We start from the raw sequence: 20,503 nt of genomic DNA on the forward strand, positions 1-20,503 counted from the left end.
TATACTCTGTTTTAAAAAGCTTTGCTATCTTCACTGATTCATTTAACAAGGGTTTATTTTAATACCTGGTTTTTTAATAGGCTGAATGTGTGTCTCTCCAAATTGACATGTTGAAATCCTAATTCCCATTGGGATGGTCTCAGAAGGTGGGGCCTTTGGGAGGTAATTAGGTCATAGTGGTAGAACCTTCATGAATGGGATTATGCCCTTATTAAACAAACCTCAGAGAGCTTTCGTGCTCATTGTACCACGTAGGATGTAGTGAAAAGATGGTCATTCAAAAGTAGGAAGTGGACTCGTGCTAGAAATGGAATGTGCCCTGCCCCAATCTTAGACTTCCCAGCTCCCAGGACTGTGAAAAAAATAAGTATTTGTTGTTTATAAGCACCAGCCTATGATATTTTTGTTATAGAAGCCTGAAGTGACTAAGACAGTTATTTTGAAAGAGCCAATGTTGAAAGCTTGACTGGAGAGAGAAAGAGGTAATGCCACCCTTCTCTATGATCTATGAACACCAGCTTACTAAAGGACCTATAATGTTTCAAGGACTTTGTAACTGTCATAGCAATACTTTGCATTTTTGGGGATGTAAGTGGCACAACTTTCTGTGGGAAAGAATTTGGCCTATATCCATAACTGGAGTTCAGATATAACCAGACTCGTGTGATTAATAGAACACTATAGGAAACCAGATGATATAAAACAATGAAGATTCTCTGTAAAAGTACAAGAGAGAATCTGGCTGAGACATTATAGCAGCTGTGTCCCCTGGGAGCACTGGAAGGGCAGTCAAAGTCCTTACAGGAGATTCGATTTGGAAGGAGAGGCTAGGCTGTCACTTTTGAACAAGTGTCCTTACATAGGAAGGACAGTGCTTTTACTCAGTAAGAACAGTAATCAGATGTGCTTTAGCAGTGCAGAGACTGAGATTATGGACGGGACACTGGCCTTCCTCCACTTAACCCAGGCCTCAGCATCTTCAGAAACAGAAAAATGCAGTCTTAGAATGAAAGGGAGCCTGTATAAAACCCACACATGGCCCTGGCCGGTTGGCTCAGCGGTAGAGCGTCGGCCTGGCCTGCGGGGGACCCGGGTTCGATTCCCGGCCAGGGAACATAGGAGAAGCGCCCATTTGCTTCTCCACCCCCCCCCTCCTTCCTCTCTGTCTCTCTCTTCCCCTCCCGCAGCCAAGGCTCCATTGGAGCAAAGATGGCCCAGGCACTGGGGATGGCTCCTTGGCCTCTGCCCCAGGCTCTAGAGTGGCTCTGGTCACGGCAGAGCGATGCCCCTGAGGGGCAGAGCATCGCCCCCTGGTGGGCAGAGCCTCGCCCCTGGTGGGCGTGCCAGGTGGATCCGGGTCGGGCGCATGCGGGAGTCTCTGACTGTCTCTCCCCGTTTCCAGCTTCAGAAAAATACAAAAACAAACAAACAAACAAAAAAAAAACCCACACATAATCTGGCAGCTGAGTACCATTGAGTCACACTTTTATACAAATGCCGAGCTTACTATTTCTAAGATATATATGTATGTCTTCAGTCACCAGAGTGGTGACTCCAGCAGACCTGGCTTTCCCATCTCTCATGGCAACTAACTCCAGCTGGATTTGGCCAATGGGAGGCAAAAGTGAAGAGTTTGAGGACAGCAGGAGCTCAGCCTGAGGTTTCTTCCCCTTTGTCTTGGCATTACAGGGCATTGGTGGAACTGGTGGCAACTTCTCGTGGATCCATGTCCTCTGGGGGGGCTTCTGTGTTTCAGTAATGCTGTTTTCTCTCTTTCTTGCTTGATTATTAATGCTTCTTTCTGATGTAATTAATTTCTGGGTTGTGCTACCATTTCTACTTGGCTTTTCAAATTTGCTATTACTTGTATAATAAATTCCCTGAATTAAATTATCTCTGTTGGAAACAGAAATTTCTGTTTCTCTACATAGACCCTACTTTGATGCTACTTGAGACAACATTCTCAAGTGGGGCAAGTGGGGCCTGAACACCTAAGATTTAGGATATTTTTATATAGTCAACAACTTAGATGTAAATCAACCAGGGGCCACATATCGATTAAAACACTGTTTAATTCAGAGCAAGGAGACTGATACTTCCTGAGAAAAGATATCCTAGTTTTCTTAGTTAATTGAGAGCTGGGGGTATTACTGGGCCAGGACACTCAATGCTATTTTTTTTGTTGTTGTTTGGTTTTGGCTCTTGGGTTTCCAGGTTTTGAGATTTTGAAATGTTAAGCAAAGCTTGAGAGGTTTTGAGACTGATGAAAATTACATCTTATTATCTCCCATTTTTGCTTGTGTTAGTAACTAAAATAATACATGTCTTAAGTTACTAGTTTTCTTTTTCATAAAAGCATGAGGCTTCATATAATTTGCTGTTAGATTATAAAGCAATTGTGTTACTAGGGACTAATAGGTAATATATTTATAAAATTGCAAGATGTTCCATATACACAGACAACAGGGTAGCAATAACGAGAGGGAAAAGGGAGTAGCGATGGGGGGAGTGGGATAAAGGGTGGGGAATGTTGGTGGAGAGTGGGCCATGGGCCATGGGAGGCATGATGCAGTGTGTAAAGGGCATTATATTGAGTGTGACACTTGGAACTATGTCAACACAATAAATTAAAAATAAAAATAAATTATAAGGTGTTCAGTTATGGTAGAGGCACTTTTGATAGCAAACATATTTGAATACTTTCTAATAAAATTTACATAGACCCAATTCAAACCATTATTAGAAAAGAAATATGAGATCCAATTCAAACCATTATTAGGAAAGAAATATGAGATCCAATTCAAACCATTATTAGGAAAGAAACATGAAATTTTCTCTGTTAATTATGAGAATATATATATATCTCTCAACTTAACTGGAAACTTTGAATTTTTCTGATTTCTCTTTTCCTGGAATGTTTTTTAAACATCAAAAACATTCTTCAAGAGCTACAACATTAGTAATTGACTTTTCACTGGGGAAATACGTCGCAAACAGCTCAATTTTATGATGTTTCTACAACTTTAGAAAAATCAAGTACACAGCTTCAAAGAGATAACAGTTAAAAATAAATTTCCTAGGGAGGCTACCTTATTGATGGGCAGAGTTCTAAAGTTTCTGAGGTTCAGTTCAGTGAAGTATCCACATGTTAGAATAACCTCTAACTTGTCTGAATATATTTCAACTGTAAATTTAATCTGAAAATATCCTCAGGATATTCCTTATTTTGAAATGTGTCTACTACTAGACTTTCTTCCATATTTAAAGAGCATAGAGATATTATATTACTCTTCTATACTCTGTATGTTCTATTGAGGTCATACTGTCCAAGTTAAACCAAGTTTTACCAAGTTTAGTGTTTAAGAAAGAATATGATTTATGGTGTTATAATTAGATGGACAAATGTTAAGAGAAGAAAAAAAGAAGGAGACTAAGTCTAAATATCAAATAAGGTACAAATATATGGTTATTAATTAAATATTCTAAGGAATAAAAGAAAATGAAGAATGGCAGGGCAGAGTGATAGAAATGTAAGGGCTAAAGTTTTGTGAATGATTTCTTTTTCTTTACTTTTATTTTGCTGTAAAGTGTTTTATATTTTATTTTGTAGCAAATTGTATGCAGATATTTCTAGAAGAAAAAATGAATCAGAAATAGCTCTTAGATTTATGCCCATTTCTTTAAAAAAAAACCTTTTATTTAAAATAAAGAGAACAAGAAAATGCAGACAGTAGGTTTCATTAACCAAACAGATTGAAAATATTATGGATTTTGCTATCAGTTCTTCTGATCATGTTTGTAAAAAAATATATTTTTGTATCTTGAGGGATTATTAGATATCTGACAAGGCATTGGAGAGAAAGCCTATTCTGTGTTAAAGAAGCAAGTTTTTTATAAATTTTCATATAAGGCCAGATTGCATCTGGGGATTCAAAGAATTACAGATGCTCACATCAACACTTTCAAATCTATATTTTAATATTCTGATCATTTATACAGTTCTATTTTAATAGTAATAAAATGCCTAAAGATCATTGAGAAATAAAAGCAAGTGATCCATTTTGGCAAATAGAATGGCAAGTAGAGAGTGTATTATTTTAAAATAAAGATAGATTAGGAAGAAATCAGAAGAATATGTAATGCTTTATATTTTAGACTTTAGGATGTCAGATGATTACAGGAGTACTTAGAAATAAATATACAAAACCCCAGCTTTAACCAAGGAATTGTCTCAAAATAATAATCATATGATATGATCTCTATTTAATGTTTAGGGAAGGAAAGTAGTACAGAAAATTTATATTTTTTAAATCTAAATAATATTAAAAATACTTTCAATTAGAAATAAAGCATTAGGCTAAGTGAAATGTGTCTCTGTGGAAAGAAAATTAGTATAACAAATAAATTTTATTTAAAAAATGCTGAAAGATTAGACTATTTTGTCCCAAGCTTTGAAAATTACCTAGACGTAGACTGTATATCATTGAGTATTTTTGAGCACAAGTTTGGAAGACCTAGCAAACAATTTGCCACATGATTTCTTAATTACTTAAAATTGGACCATATCTCCTTTGATTTCAAGAGAGTGAAGTACGTGGAAGGGAGTGCTTGTCCTTTAAAAGGAGGGGATATCTAGCCCTTTATTAAAATTGGATTTATGAGGGTAATGCTGGATAACACAGTTATACAGCTTTCAGGTACCCAACTCTACAACAAATCTCTACACCATATTGTGTGTCCCAACGCCTGCAAAAAAAAAAAAAAAAGAAATTGAAAAAACTCATAACATACTTAACAGTTTTTTTTCCCTGCTTCCTGCAGTCTGAGCTCCTATACTACTAGGAAAAATTCTGGCTTCGTAATGCTTTATATATATTACAACTTCTTTCCTCTCTCTCTCAAAAAAAAAAAAAATCATCCACTCAACGTTATTAGGCTTGAGTCAAGGCTCCTAAAGCTGAGCTTTTCTATGTGTTAAGCCAGAATACCAGGGCCAGAGCTAGCCTGCATTGGGCTCTTTTCAAGTGACTGACATTTACCCCTCCAGATGGAGGAGCTATGCTCACAGGTCAAAAACTGGGTCAGAGGGCAAGGGTTAGATTTCAACTCCCACTGTTCCCTGAACTGAACACCGTTGTGCAAAACACAACTGTAACAACTAAGTGTGAAATCCGGAGAGACACAGTAAACTCTGAAGAAGGGGCGCGGTAAATACATCTGTTGGGGTAAGAAATGAGTAATTGAGGAGTGATTAATGAGTCATTGACAAAGGCATGAGGAGGGGCTAAAAGAAGTCAGTAGGAGATGACAAGTGTACAGAGGCTAAACCCAAAGGAACAAAGGGGGGAAGCCATTATCAGAAACCAGAGAGGGTTGTAGAAATAGCTGTTGCTGTAGTTTCAGCAGACCCATAAGGCAAGCACAGCCCTTTAGGAGAGGTGACCTTTTGAGAGAGCACAGCTCCTGCCAACTCAGGTCCTGCAGGGAAAAAATAGGTAAATAAATTCTCTCCTCTCTCAGTCTATCTCCTGCCTTTCTCCCCTCAATGAAACCAACAGAAGCAGAAAACAAAGGAATCTTGTTAATACAGCCTGAAGGATCAGTCTGTGGAGGCAAAGAATAGGGTGGAGATGGGTAGAACTAGATCTGGGCAGGCAAATGAGGAATATTCAGCAAGTAAAGCTATTCTTTCAAAGCTATGTATCAGATCAGCCTGCATCAGATCAGGCCTTCAGACAAATCAATCACTATGTGCCTATCTAAAGTAATTTATTCTTTGCTGTTCCCTCTTATTGAGACATCTTCTGCCCCCAGTTATACTTTGAGGTTTCATTCAGGAACTGAAGACTCTCATATGTTCATTTTGTTTCCACTCTATCAGGGGCAGAGTAAATAGACCATCTTGTCCTGTCAGTGCTATTCTTTTGCACTTTGATTTTTGTCTCCTGGCCACCAATGGGAGACTTGCTGGGAGAATATATGAGAACATCAAATTTCTCATGATAAATGAGAAGAGGAACATCTATTCCCAGTCTTTCCCAGGCAGGTGACTTTGTTAGCTTCCCTTTCCTCTATGGATGAGAATCAATGAGTACCTTGTATTGAGAGTATAAAGCCAGGAGCCAAGGCCAGGGCCACTATCACAGCAGCCCGGCACATGCAGGTTCGCATTGGATTCGGACAGTCGGTAAAGAAACAAAGGAGCCAAAAGCAGATGGGCTGTCTGTCATCTTTAATTCTAGCTTGCACCGGCAGGCAAGGAAAAATACACACTGGGCTCCAAAACCCACTCACATTCAGTGCTCACAAAGCTACTGATTTATCCGAGTTTCCTAGAATCAAAGGTTTCTAGCTCACCAGCCTTATTCTCCTCAGTTCCCCATTTCCTTCCTTATCCCAGATACAGACTCTACAAACTGGCATCTCACTCAGCACTCCACCATCTTAGCTGCTTCTCCTGGCCTACTCCACGTGGCCTCCTTCTGCTCTCTGCTCTGTTCTCTCCTCTAATGATAATCTCAGGAACCAAGAGCCAAGTCCCGTTCTGCCCCCATTTTAAAGTGTAGCTTCACAACCTTTAATCCAATATACAAAATAGGGAAGTCTCTAATACAAAGTCACTTCTCTGAGGCATGATTGGATTGTACCGCCCCACATCAGAAAGGGTGGGGAAGGCTCAATCACAAAACCAAGCCCCAGGCTACAACAATCCTGCCTGCCCCCAACACACATTAATATCACCTGGGCGACGGCCTCCTTGTGTCATCTTTAACAAAGTGAGCATAATACATTTTATCTGCCCAACAGAGAGATTCCACAGGACATTTGATCTGGCAGAGTAAGGGATTTAGACTTGGATACCTTGTATAGGGAGTATGACATCACATCTGATCTCTAACCATCTTGATCACCTATACTTAGAGTGTTAAGGCAAAAAATAAAATAAAACCTATTAATTATGTTAGTGGTGGACTCTGAGATTTTATGACAAATAGCAGTGTCCTGGAACAGAAGACAAAGTTTGCTATAGAGGTGGGCTTGAGGCTTCTGTCTTCATCCTTTCATGGAATCAAGCTTTCTAGGCACTGGCCAGTTGGCTCAGTGGTAGAATGTCAGCCCAGCATATGGAAGTACTGGGTCTGATTCCCAGTCAGGGCACACAGGAGAAGCCACCATCTGCTTCTTCCCCCTCCCCCTTCCCCCCTCTATCTCCCTTCCCTTTCCAAAGTGCCATGGCTTGAATAGTTTGATCAAAGTTGGCCCCTGGCACTGAGGATGGCTCCATGGCCTTGCCTCAGGGATTGAAATAGCTTGGTTGCTGAGCAACAGGACAGCGGCCCAGACAGGCAGAATATCTTCTGTTAGGGGGCTTACAGGGTGAATCCTGGTCGGGATGCATACAGGAGTCTGTCTCTGCCTCCTCATCTCTCAGTTAAAAAAAAGAAAAGCTTTCTGGCACATGGAAATTATATGATTTTGAAAATAGCTGGAGAGCACACCCTTTGCTTAGAAATGTATGTTCTTTCAAAAACCACTATCAGTGTTGTCAGCATAAAGGGTCTTTCTAATTGTTTGGGGGACATCAGCCATTGCTATCTGGGAAATAATGTAAAAGGAAGATCTGATAGACTGACTTTTGAGCACAACTTGGACCCTTTCGGCAGCCCATTGTTATATACTAAATTCCTGCTACTATTGAAGAAGTACTCAGATTCATTTTAATTTGGGCATAATGTGACCTCACTAAGTAGTCACAGATGGTCTAGTCCAGAAGATGCTGAGGTATAATTGTCTAGTGGGACATATGATTCTAACTAAGAAACAATGAATGATTGCTGAATTTAAGAGATAGCCCTTGAAAGGAGCTAATCTCCTTGTTACTAACTACACCATCTCTGGGGTAAATTTAGCATGGATAATTGCTCTTGATCACAGCTTGGAGATAAATTTGGAAGAGTTAGGAGAAGATGACCTTTCTCTCAATGTAGTAGGTAGGCAGTTTTGGGGAAAATTAAGCAAACATAGTTCTGACCAATAGCATTCAAAAAAAATAACAACAAATTGAATATAATCAGACTTTTACTTCTACCCATTATTGCTAACATGAAAAGGGAATGGTAATGTTTCCTATATAGAGTTTTCCTGCTAAGGATTTTACTCATTATTTAATTTCTATACAAACCTCTAAATAACTTTTCACTATTGCTCTTCAAAAAAGGGAAGCATAAGGAATTAATTCACTAAATTTACAGAATTAATAAATATTAAGCATCAGAATTTGAACCTGAGATTTTTCTGACTTCTCTCTTATTTTTCTCCACCTTCTATTTCTGTAACTTAACTGCTATCCTTTAAAAACTATCCTTTATTTTTATATTTAATCCAGATATTTATACAGAGAGTCCAGAGGAATTCTGAGTGCTGAGTGAATCACACTAGATTTTAAATGTCTCAAGATGGCCTTGTATATAAAATTGCCTTTAGGGTTAATACTGCCAAATCAGTTTGAATTGATTTCAAAATTAACAAATGAGTAGATGATAGAACTTGCAGTATTCAAGATCTAATGTTTCTTATTATTAGAAAAATGAATTCCTGTTTGGCTTTAGCTAGGAATTTTCTATTGAAATGTGAGTGCTTTTCTGTTTTGCCATCCATCAGTCTTCACCCCAGATGTACACTGAGCATCTACTATGTGTTGTATAATACTTTCTTTGGAATTTAAAAAAGACAGTGATATCCTCTGGTATTTAATTAGATACTCTTCAAGCATGGAACCTGCTCCTTGCTTTATATACTTAAAGGAAGTATCAATAAAAAAGCAAGACTTGGCATGAGGCTACAAAATCAGCATATGGAGAATTAAAAATGCCAGAAAAATTTTGCAAGCAATACAGTTTATCTTTCTGGGGTAGATGAGTTGCACTCATTCTGAGAATTAACATTATCTACCATAATACAACTTAGAATTGCAATAGCTCCGTAATATTTACATTTCCTTCATCTCACTCTCTAATGGGTTGAGTAGTTCTCTATCCTGTAGCTTATGCCATCAAGACCTTGTGTTTTCCTAGATTACTATGACTGAATAAGAGTGAGATGAAAATGCATGCTTGTTCTTGACTGTCTTGATCAGAAGTGATACCCATCAATTTCTCTCACTTCATTGACCAGAGTCGCATGGCCTCTACTTAAACACAAAGTACTCTGATAAATGCTGGAATGCAGACAGATTGTTTGAATTACTCTGTCTTCCACAAAGATCACTAAGAAGGTGTCCACAACTAAATTTGTCTGGGGGAGTAGTAGCTGAAATTGTGCTGGGCAATATATCTTTTCAGAAATAAGAAGAAAATTATATCTTAGACTTATTTATTTCATGGAGGCAATCCTTTCACTGGATACATGGATAGAAGTGGAACAAAATACCTACGTGAAAATGAAAATTTTTAAGTATCATTTTTTTTCTTGTATTTTTTTGAGGTGAGAAGCAGGGAGGCAGAGAGACAGACTCCTGCATGAGCCTGACCGGAATCCACCAGGCATGCCCACTAGGGGCTGATGCTCTTCCCGTCTGGGGCATTACTCTGTTGCAACCCAAGCCATTCTAGTTCCTAAGGCGGAGGCCATGGAGCCATCCTCAGTGCCCTGGCCAACTTTGCTCCAATGGAGTTTTGGCTGAGGGAGAGGAAGAGAGAAATAGAAAGAAAGGAGAGGGGGAAGGGTGGAGAAGCAGATGGGTGCTTATCCTGTGTGCCCTGGCTGGGAATGGAACCCATGACTTTCACACACTGGGCCAATGCTCTACCACTGAGACAACTGGCCAGGGCTTGTATATCATTTGGATACAGTGCTTGTTTGAAATTTCTGATTTATAGTCTAACCCAACTGCCCCATGAGTCATTTCTTAGATATAATATTCAAAGTATCAGGCCTACCGGAAAGTTCTGTCCGTTTCTATCACAACAAGTTTCGACACATAAGCACATGTTTATTTGGCGCATGTGTGCCTCTCTATTTTTATCACTTAATGTATACATACTGACGTAGCAAATTAACTAAAACAAAGTTGATTCACGTCAGTCTTATGTGTGAAGCGACAGTGTACCCATGGCTACTGATAAAGTTCATTTACGCCACTGTATTTGATACGAATTTCAACAAGGAAGAAATGCTACAGAAGCATGTAGAAATTTATTGAAAGTGTTTGGTGAAGGTACAGTTTCTGATAGGACATGAAGAAGATGGTTCGAAAAATTCGAAACAGGTGATTTTGACCTTTCGGATAAGCCACATTCTGGGCGACCATCTTTGATCTATGATGATGTCGTTAAGACCATGTTGGATCCTTTTCTGACAACATCGGAGATCGCAGAAAGGCTTAATTCAGCTCAGCAAACCATTTCGGACCATATTCGGAAGATAGGATTGGTGTGGAAATAGTCAAGATGGGTGCCACATGAATTAAGTCAGAAGAATTTGGATGATTGAGTCGTCATATGCACATCTCTGCTTGCTCGCAACAAAATCGAGCCCTTCTTGAACCAGATGATAACGGGATGAAAAGTGGATTACCTAGAAAAACACTGTAAGGAAAAGGGCATATTGTGAATCCGGAAAACCTAGCCCTTCCACCTCTAAACCAAATTTGACTCTGAATAAGAGAATGTTGTGTATATGGTGGGACATTCGAGGACCAATACATTATGAGCTTTTAAAACCAAATGAAAAGCTCAATTCAGAGAAGTATTGTCAGCAACTGGATAATTTAAAGACAGCAGTCCAAGAAAAGAGGCCGGCGATGTTCAATAGGAAGAACATCATACTGCATCATGATAATGCCAGGCCACATGCTGCTTTGGGGACTCGTCAAAAAATTGTAGAAATAGGCTTGGAAATTCTGTCACATCCACCATATTCCCCGGACTTAGCACCCTCCAACTATCACTTGTTTTTGTCCTCACAAAATTTTTTGAAGGGCAAAAACTTCAAAAATGAAGAAGATATCAAACAAACATTGGTTCAATTTTTTGCATCAAAAGATAAAACATTTTTCAAAAATGGAATATACAAATTGCCCTCATGCTGGCAAGATATCATTAATAATAATGGCATTTATATTACTTAATAAAATTTATTGATGGTAAGAAAAATTTGTATTTTGTTTTATTCCAAAAATGGACAGAACTTTTTGGTAGACTGTATATAATTTAGTTTAAACAGCAGTTTTCAAAAATATACAATAGATTTTGTTTTAACAGACAGGCAGGTGTCTACTTTAAGGAGTAGATCATAGAAGCTATTCAATTGTCCTCAAAGAAACTGATGGACATGTTAAAGTGAACATGGTTTACTAGTTCTGTGGAAATCAGGATAAATCCAGCATTATATAATTCAGCACTACATGATATCTCCTGAAATTGAGTAGGCATATGGCTTTCCATTATAAGTCAACAACCATGTCAAATCTTGAAATCTAATTGTAGCTTACACTCCCTCTCTCTAAATGGTTGATGTGGGCAAGAAACCAAGAACAGAAAACCATCAGGCAGGTGTTCCTGAATCATTTGCTGGTTTCCATTTGGTTATTCTTGCAAACCTCTTGGCAAGGTTGCCTGCTAATAATCCAACCTGTTCATTGTTTGGGATTCATGATTCAGGAAATGAATACCTTAAAGTGAATAGTTTCATGTTCAGCTGACACTCAAAAATTTCTATTTATCTGTGAGACTATGTGGGGTACCATTTGATTATAAAACATGGTGAAATAGCAGGGTATGAAATAAATTTAAAGAAAAATGTACCATTTGGCTTGGACATATTGATAAACAAGAGCAAACTATTACAAATGGACCAATTAGAATTCTGAGGGAGTCAGAATGGCCCAAAGTTATACTGATAGGTGGTAAACTAGCAAGAAAGTGTGTGATATGGAGGCCAACTTGAGAGCTGTCTTTCTTCCAGTGGAATCTAATCCCCCATGTCTGAACAGCATTAGTGTCTAAATTTGTGTCAAAATAACTTGGGTGAAACCTGTTTTGTCAGTTTGAAAATAACTTCCAATATAATATTTAGGGATTTTTTAAGAAGAAGATTATTCAGGCTCTTCTCAGTCTGTTAGATTAAATTGTTTTATGGGTTGAAGATTTGTCAGTGTGTATTGGATACAGGGTAAATTAAAACCCTATGCTATCACTCAAAAGATGGAAGAATTGCCCTCTCTTTCGAACAGATTGGGCTCCAATAGTGACTCGTAATCTTACTTTGCATCCATGTGGGGAGCATTTTCAAGTTCTGATGCCTGAGTCCCACTCCCCATTCTGGATTTAGTTGGTAGAAGTTTGGGATAAACACGAATTTATTAAGTGAGAGGTAGAGAGGCAGACTCCTGCATGTACTCCGACCATCTAGCAAACTCCTACCATACGATGCTCTGCCTGGCTGGGCCACAGATTCGTTGCTCGGCAATTGAACTATTTTAACACCTGACTCTGAGGCCATGGAGCCATTCTCAGTGCCTGGGACCAACTTTGCTTGATTTGAGCCTTGGCTGTGGGAGGGGGAGAGAGAGAAAAGAGATGGGGGTAGGTTGAGAAGCAGATAGTCACTTGTGTGCCCTGACCAGGAATCAAACCTGGGACTTCCTCAAACTGGGCTGACTTTCTACTACTAAGTCAGCCCATCAGGGCAACACTAGAATTTTAAAAGATTGTTCTCACATACAACTGCAGTTGGAAATTGCAATTCAAACACTCTTTATGGATAGCTCCCCATTTTGCATTAATAAAAAATAGTTTAAAAAATGTGTATCTAAGGGTAGAAATGTTTGACAGATTTATTGTCTAGCATGCTTATATAATAACATTGCATTGTGAATGTGAATAAGGAACACAATGGGGACACAGAAGGAGGAGCAAGAAAAAAAGTGAAAAGGCCATAGGCAATAAAATCCTTAAGCCAAAATCAGGTTTGGTCAATTTTAGATTTAGGATTTAATCATTCTAACAAGGAAAGTTTTCATTAGTTGTTTGTTCGTTTGTTTTATGTCATACTGGAAAGGACTCAGGGCAAAAGATATGCCAGATCACATTGCTTTTCTTAAGTTTTAATATTCTCATCTTAGAAATAGGTAAGTATACAAATATCATGAAATTGTTTTCTAGGTTCAGTATCTGTGGTTCAAATCTAAACTTTGGCTACCTTTAGATTTGGGGTCCCTTCATCTTTCTTTTAACCAAAGTACATCTCTTGCAAAAATTATTTGTTTAGTCATTTTATATGAAGTCCAATATAGATCCAGGGAATTGTGAAGTTCAAGTATGTTCTGAACTATAGGATAGTTTGTGTGTGAGGTACAATCTGGATCTTACACTTGGAGGACACAGCTAGAAGTAAGCACCTGCTATCACGGATGATGCTGCAGAGTGGCCTCAATCAGAGTGTATCAAACTACGCAGGCCCAGCCAGCCAGAAATGATCTTTTAGATAACTGATTAATTACAAAATAATTTCAGTGGGGGCAGGGTGGGAGGAACTATACGTCAAAAACAGTTTTATCCCTATAAACATTGGGGATTTTTATTATAAATCCAGAGTTATCCACAGAAATGCTAGAACAAATAAAGTGAAAAATGCACGTTTCATAAAAGTTATATGAATGTGAATATTTTATGAAATTCACTTTCAGTTAATTAATTTCTGTTTGAAGACCCTCTTGGTGACATGTTTTATTAACATATAATTTATTTGTTCCACGTTTTGATATTTTTCTCAGCATATTCATAGTAGGCACTCATCAAATCTTTTTTCTTAAAGAGGAGTAAGTGATTCACCTTGAATAGGTGGAAAATTAATATGGTAACTTAATGAAATAATGAAGTTAAATTGGAATCTTAGAATATGAGAGCTAATGATGTTGGTCCACATCCTGACTTTTTTGTGAGACTCATAAAGACTTATGTGGGATTTTACCTGCTCTCATTCTAGTCAGTTACAGCAAGGAGGGCTTAAGTTTAGTTCTTTCTTCTCTCCAGTATTTTTAGTTGCTTTCATTAGAACAAAACCATGTAAATACTTAGGGGTAGTGCTAGTTCTAAAACTCAGTACTATTTTAGGACAATCTCTCCTAGAAGCTCCCTTTTTGTTCTTTCCAAACACTGGAAGGTTCACATAATATGATATGATCATGATTTTCAAACAGAACTTCGGAGACATTAAGACCCATTTATCATACTATATTCTGGGCAACCTAGCCTGCAGTGGCCAGGGTATAGTTTTGGAGTATGTATATCTGACAGCTCAATGGTATCTGAAACTGATCAGGTAATATGAATAGATCTGAAACAATGTTGTCAAAGTATTCATAGAGCATTATTAATAAATGGAATCTGTACCACCCAAAGGTAATATATTTTTACATCAGCTATCTCTGATAGGCCCAAGAAGTCTACTAGTACTTCAAATTGGACTTGGAAAGTTCTAAGTATTCTTTCCTCTGATCTGACTTTTACTGATCTATCTTCTCAACTTATATAAGGATAAAGTAATAAAAAAATAGCTATAGATGTCATTTTAGAGTTAATTTAGTTCATTTCCTAGAATTTGGGGACATATGAAGGTTAAGGTCTCAGACTTAGTTAATTTCTTCTTAAAGATTTTAACCCATGCAGGTTCTTCTCACAATCTACCTGCTTATTTTTTCCATCGGTTGAGTATTGATTAATACAGTCCAATCTATAAAAAGTGCACATTCCCTTCTTTAATAGTTTTTTATTTTGAATATGTGACATTGCCTGTTCTATAACATTTTATTTTTTTTAGACAAGAACTGTCTTCTTTGGCATCACTCACAACCTAATACACACTGTAAGCCTCAGGAGGCATGTAAATGTGACAGTTGGTCAATCTAATTCAGTCAATCAAATACATGTTCCATAAAAAGAAAATCCAGTTATTTTGGGCTGATAACATTTTTTTCTTTGTCTCTGGTACCTTCCCACCCCTTACTTAGTGTCACAGTGGTTTTTGAGCTAACCTGAGAATGAATCTCTGAAGTAGATGTAGGGAAGGCAGTATTTAGCCCAATGTCACAGTGGTTTTTGAGCTAACCTGAGAATGAATCTCTGAAGGTGTAGGGAAAGCAGTATTTAGCTCAGGTGTTTTAAGAATTGAGGGGGAGTTGGATTTGTGGGCAGGTTCTAATTTGGGTTTTAATGATGGCATTTCCAAGCAATTAGCTGAACACACAGGAGGAAATTAAGGAGGTGTTGGAGAAAGAACAGCAATTTATGAACAGCAGCATCACAGGCAGCTAAATGGGACTCAATTTTGTTCATCATGAGGTAAGACACACAAGAGAATTAGTCTACAAGGCTGCCTTTCTTTGGCGAGTAAAGGATGGATGGTGACATAATCTGCAGCAGATCTTATAAGGACCTTCCCTTTGTTGAGACTGATCGAACATTGGGGCACAGTTACTGATCCATGGCATCCGTGCTCTCCTAACGGACTGCAGCATGCCTGCTTTTTGTTTATTTGTTATTGTCAATAAACAGTTAAGATCAACAGATAATTTACATATATTTCTTTCAAATCCTTGGTAGAAATTTTTGCAGAAAGAGGGCTGCAATTTCCTGTTTCCATGCTGAAAGTTTGCCCCTACAGAAATAGACAGGATTAGACCATTATATTAGTTTAGTTTGTGCCTCTAAATGTGGGCAAAGAAATCATTGAATATCTTATACTGACTACTGGAGTAGACTGCTGAAAGGCAATTACATAAAGCAAGAAGTTTAGGAAAGGGAGAGGTAAAATAAAAGAATTTGCCAGTGTATTTTTATTTCTTCATGATTGCATGTTGGAAGCACTGGGACTATTGTGGGGTGTGGATGGAAGTTTAGAGCATATATTAGTCAAGAAAGATTGGAACCTCCCCCTCAAATCTTGAAAGGATTGAAAACAATATTGCCTTACAAATCTATCTCTCTAATTCTGGAATGGATTTTTCAATTGTCCATTTAGAGAATCAGACTTTTAGTATGATAATTAGCTAGTTTACTAAACTGAGCAGCAAATATCTCTGTGATCACTCAGCTGACAAAAAGAGAACTGGAGAACTAATCTGGATTCTAATGACTGCAGATGGTAACACCATCACACAGCTCATCTGTTCCTAGGTGGAAATTTTCTTAAATTCCCAAACTTATGTCCATTTCAGATTAGGTGTTTTTTTGTTTTTTGTTTTTTAATGTCATCACTCATTTCCACTGGGGTTGGCAATTAAAAACTCTCCAGAGTATCTTACATAGTTAATCTAAGTTTGTTCTTTCCTCCAGAGCTTCATAATTATAAAGTAACTATGTTTATGGCCATATATATATATATATATATATATATATATATATATATATACACACACACACACACACACACACACACACTGCATCATGTTTTATCCAAAATAACACTGCTTTTATTTTTCTTTTTGTCAGAGACACGGCACAATGAATACAAAGAGATTTAGCAAGGTAACAGACATGGGTGAATTACAGTTAAACAACAAAAACAGAAACAAAAACAGTATCCAGAGCAAATGGCCATTTTTGACCACTTTGGCAAGCAGTTGTAAAGTCAATTGCAGGGGCAATAATGAGAGTACTAGGTTGCCAAATTCTTCTTTTGGCTTGGATACAAATTGTTTATGGCCATCCACTCCTGATAGACACCTTTGTGCTTAGAAACCTAATGAAAATTTGGGCAATTGAAGCTTAGCTCATACCCTCATTAAAAAAAAAGTGAGAGAAATCAGCCTACCAGAACTGCATTAGTGGTAGGTACATTTGCTGCCAGTTTTGATCTTTTGAAATCATGATATACTTTTCTTTTATTGGATTTAATGCATTAAATGTATGTGTTGAGTTCAGTGGTTCTGATTTTTAAAGCTGTATTAATTGTGAATAAAAATATTAAGGAAATATTTGTGCTTTAAAATATATAAAAGAGAAAACAGATTTACTCTAAAAAGATTCTACTGTATTTATCTAAATCTAATATGTCAATTGACATTTATATTATATCTGTTTTACAACACTCTAACTTATAAGAATGGATCAATTTTGGAAGCAGAAAAATAAGTTCAAATATGGTGGATTTTACATAGCAGTCAATACCCTTTTCTCTCAATATTATTTTGAGCAGTGTGTCCCTGATTAAAAGACTAGTAGGGAGTGTTTTTATGTGAGAGTTCAGTGTTCCTCTTTATTCAGAAGTATTCTACTAAACGTTCTTTATTTCCAAAAATACATTAATGAGAGGTCTCTGTGGTTCTTTTTAGGAAGGAAGGGCTAGTCCTACTTTCTTCTAGAAAGCACCAAAATGGATTGGGAGAACCAACATAAAGCATTCTCATGGAATCAAATGAACATTCTGTCTAGTGTTTAGAAGATCTCCCAATTTGGCTAAGAGGGGCTCACTTGGTTGGAGAGTATTAACCATTCAGTTTGGCTAAATAACTAATATTGTGAAATTGTCTTCTGCTAGACTTAAATTTAAAGTGTTTTTTTTTTAAGAAGTATTATAAAAAAATCAGACAAATTGATTTCTTTTTTGGTCAACATACTATCTCTGGATCATTTCTTTAAAAAGAGATGAATCAAACAAGAGTGATTAAACAAAGTGAGATAATTATTTTCAGCATAAATTTATAACCAATGTCAAAGGTATTCAATGAACAAGCTGTCATATTACAAGGCAGCCCAAAGAATGCAAAATATAATAATTGTCTGTCCTAAGAAACTTTACATTTTAAATGTCACCAAAAACTTATTTAAATCCAATTATATAAAGTAATCTCTTGAGATGCATGAAAATGTTTTGTTTTCAACTAAACCAATGCCTTAGCCTATTATCATTGTTCTTCTTGCATAATTTTCCTGTGGCTTAATATTTTCACAATATGACAATTTTGCATTTTTTATTTAAATAACAGTACCATTTATGTAACTAACAAATTTTTAAGACAATGTATTTTTGTACACATTTTCCAGGAGAAATTTTGTAAGGCTAGTTTGAAGGGAAATATGATTGATTTTATTGTGATAGTTCAGTTTTTTCTCTTCATCATTGACTTTCTCATTAATCCAACTTGGTTCTCTCAAACTATCAGGCAAATAACTACAAACAATAACAGATCTTCTACTTCTAAGGACAATAGCTAAAAATAGGGTCTTAAAATAACAATGAAACATTTGTGGGAAAACAGATCCAACAATTTCTTTTAAAATCGATAATTAGGACTAGGTTTATCAGTCTATAATAGAAATGAGTAGAGAGGATAATAAAATAATCATCCTATCTTATATTTATATATAATATTACAAAATTATTTTATAGCATTCTTATACATCTTTTTAGGATTCTTTGGAAATATCATTAACATCAGACTGTTATGTTAGGTAATCCAGTTCACTAGCTATTTATTATAAGTTAGGCAAGTACTATCAATATTAAATTTACAGGTGAGGAAACTAAGTTACATAGTGAATAACTTTCTTGCCTAAGGTCTCAAGGACTATACACAGCAAACCCAGGACTGGAATTCACTACTTTTGGTTCCTAGTGATTTTTTTTTCAAGGAACTAAAGCTTTGTCAAATCAATAAGTTGGTGTTAATGGACCATTAGCAAAGTGAAGACAATCATAGAATTCCCTTAAGACTCTCTGAGATGGTCTGAGGCTGAAATCCAATGGGTTGACCATTAAGATGTTGCAGGGAAAACCCTTTGTGATATTGATTTTTAGTTCTCAACCTTTTTCTTTTTAGTGACATTTGGCTATAAGATTGAGGTGCTTAAAGGGCATAAGCTGCAGCTACTTGGTGGAGAAGAGCTTTTGAAAACCCCATCCAACTTAAGTCTCATCATCAAGGCACTGATTCCCAAGCATGTAAGCATTCTTAGGGCTTATCCAAGGGGCTTTTCACAAAGCAGAATCTGATTCTGGGGCAGGACCCAGAAATACACATTAAACAGTCACTCCACATGTATGTGAGGCAAGGGATCCAGTGGCCTTTTTCTGTGAAAAACTGATCTAAATAGATTTTAAATTAGCTCAGGCTGGTTATTTAGATGAAAGAATATGGCAAATGAGGTAGGTACTTTATGAGGCACCATTTCAGATAAATAGCATTGTTTCTTTTATCCACAAAAGAGATTCTATTAGTGCAGAGAGAGTCATTTTCCCGCATGGACAGGCCCCCTAGCCTGGTTGCTGACCTAAAGGGACAGCTTTTAGATGAAGGTTGTAGCTAAATTAGCATGGCCTGTTTAGTTCTTGGCCTCTCTGCTTTACCTGCCAACAAAGGGGCCAATTAGTGAAGATGGTTTTGGTACTTTTTTTCAGAGACAAATCCTTTCCCTCTGGGGAATTGTATAAACCCACCATGTACTTTGCATAACATGAAAAGTCAATTCTAGGAGGGGCTCAAGATGCTAATAGTGGCCTGAAGGAAAACAAAACCATTAATCCTGTGGATGAGTGAAATGTTGGTCCATGTGAGTAGGGTCTTGGACAAGGTAAAATCCAACCTTTGAAAGGTAATCTCCCAGAGAAGACAACCCTGTCTGTATATTTTAACTATAATGATGATGGTGAATCTGTACACTCCTTTTACAATGTATCCAAATAATTAGGTAGATACTTATTCAGGGTTTTTTTATGAAAATAACACAAAATGAAATCTGGTTACATAAAAGGGGAAACAAAATGTAATCTTTTACTCTGAATTTTCATAGCAGTATCTTACAAAATCTTCCTGTTACAGGAAGGTTTTAATCCATCACCCAACTCCTGAGTTTCCCATTGAGAATATAGTTTTTATTGAATTGCATTTAAATTATTTAGCCATTTTTATGAGCATAAGGTAATCAGATACATAATGTATCACACAGTTCCCCAAACATCCCTGATGGATGTTGTCTTTCTATTCATTAAATCTATACTACTGTTAGGAGGGGAGAAAAGGGTTTTTCCCCATTCTCTTTATTTCTTTCTTTTTTTATTCTCAGCTCTTTTTCTTTAAAAGGAAAATTAAAGGTCAGCTGTTAATTAGTTACTTTTGAAAAAGGTCCATTAATATTACATAAATTACTGCCTACAAATCCAATTAAATTCTTAGGTCATTTTGGAACTAAATAGATGATTTAATTTTCAGGGCACATTATGAAATTAGGTCTATAGGAGAATCAATACAGACACAGCGAAGGTCTAAGTTGTAAGTCTGTAAGTGTGTGAGTTTCTACAGGTTTCTATGTATTTTTTTTTTATTGCTAAATTCTATTATGAGTAAATGTGGGTACAATGGATGTTTGCCCAGTTAACCCTTTGGGTTGCTGCTGAAATCAATAGCCAAAACTTACGCAGTAGTACTTCATGGTTCAATAAAGGGGAAACAAATTAACACAGAGATTTATAAATGCTTACATCTGAGTGTAAAAAATGAAGTGCT

Source organism: Saccopteryx leptura, chromosome 11 (assembly GCF_036850995.1).
Source record: "Saccopteryx leptura isolate mSacLep1 chromosome 11, mSacLep1_pri_phased_curated, whole genome shotgun sequence".
In the NCBI taxonomy this organism is placed as follows: domain Eukaryota; kingdom Metazoa; phylum Chordata; class Mammalia; order Chiroptera; family Emballonuridae; genus Saccopteryx; species Saccopteryx leptura.